The sequence below is a fragment of the Solanum pennellii genome, chromosome 2 (assembly GCF_001406875.1).
Source record: "Solanum pennellii chromosome 2, SPENNV200".
Lineage (NCBI taxonomy): Eukaryota > Viridiplantae > Streptophyta > Magnoliopsida > Solanales > Solanaceae > Solanum > Solanum pennellii.
Genome location: NC_028638.1, coordinates 57,401,983 through 57,403,808, shown reverse-complemented (window position 1 = coordinate 57,403,808; position 1,826 = coordinate 57,401,983).

The window sequence follows — 1,826 nt, the reverse complement described above, 5'->3', positions numbered from 1 at the left end:
TTTAAAATTTCCTTAAACCATTCATGTATTTATAATTTTAATTAATATTTAAATAATGAAATGCTATTCAGGCAAATATCATAGACGTTCACTAAATTACTTTTTGTACCACCAAAATCACAAAATTAATTTTTGTAACAGTAGTCATTAAACTATGTGTTAATTTCGTAGAACGGTGTGGAAAATTTGAGATTACATCAGTTACTATTTTGTTGGCAATAGAGTTTCAGATGATGTAAGAGAAATATTTAGGCGAGGTGCGTGTGTGAGTATTGTTTTAATTTGTTAGTCTGTTTTCTTTTTTAAATTTCATTATTTATTTTTCTAGACTAATTTAACTTGAGTCGGTGGTCTATTATAATTTTTATTTTAAAGATAGATATCATGTTTACCATCTACAAACACTCGATTCTCTTTGGACCTTATCTTGTGAGACTACATTGAATATATTATTGTTCCTGTGTGAGAAACTGGGAGTCATGAAACTTCATTAGAAAACCGTTGTTGTGAATTATCTATGGGAATTTTTGTTGACACGATGGAAGAGTACACCTGAGAAATTTGTCTATTTTCTTTGAGTATGCAGAAGATGAAGTTTATAGATATAGGATTGAGGAGAACGTGATGCTAGTTTGTTTTTATGATCGTGGTGTTCGAGCTAGTTTTTGCAAACCTTGACTAATTTCACTAAAAAGTTGCCGCCTCCTACCAGCAACAGATATCAGTAATTATGTCAATCAAGAATAAGACAGATAGAAAGAATCACCTAGTATATGTTTTGTCTTTGCTGAATTTTGAACCTGAGTTTTTTCGTATCCGCTGAGATTTAGAGCAAATTGTTTGAGAAATTACTGTTTACATCCCCACTCTGTCGAAATAGGGCGAAACGTCGCGGCAACTCGAAAATGATTTAATTGATTTAATTTTAACAATGTTTTAAAAATAAACAAGTTTTAAAAAGAGTCGCCACCTAATTTTAGGAAAACTAGAAAACCAATTATTAATCTACGAAACCAATTCGATCCTAGGTAAGGGGTTCAAGTTATTCCGAAGGGAAGGGGTTAGGCACCCTTCGGAATCCACAATTGTGGTTCCCGACTGAATTTATTTTTTTTTCAAATTGAGGAAGAATATAAAATAATGTACAAATATAATAAACATGCAATATACAAAATAAAACAAAATAATAATCGGCCTAAAGTTTGCCTAACGTCAATATTCACAAGATAATGAAATTAAAAGTATGATTCGAACTTCATTCGAATAATTCAAGGAGAAGCACCTCCGGGTACCTGTAAAGACACTTAGTAAAAGAGTTAGTGTCAAATAAATATAAATAAAAATGAATAACTCAAATAATAACTAAAAAAAATAAAAATCCGTCTTATTAACATGGGTGGCCTTGGAAATCGACGGTAATTTCTTCATCGGCCCATTCCAACTACTAAAATCGTATATAAATGAATTAGATTTCCGTCTTTTAAAATAGAAAGGCCTCTAAACTTTTTCATTGGCCATTTAACAATTTATAATATAAACTTGATTAAATTTTCCGTCTTTTAAAAGGGGAAGGCCTCCAAAACCGACGGAGAGTTTTTTCATTGGCCCTTTTAACAAATATATTTAATATAACTTGAACATCAACAAAACATAACAAACTTATCCCAAGAGAATATGGAAAATAACAACCAAACTAAAACAACATAATTAGAAATGAAAACAACAATAACGTAATATATAAAAATAAAAATAACATTAAAATAGAATAATAACAAAACCCTGAAAAGTTAAGATAGCAAATAGTTGACTAACAATTTTAAAATAAT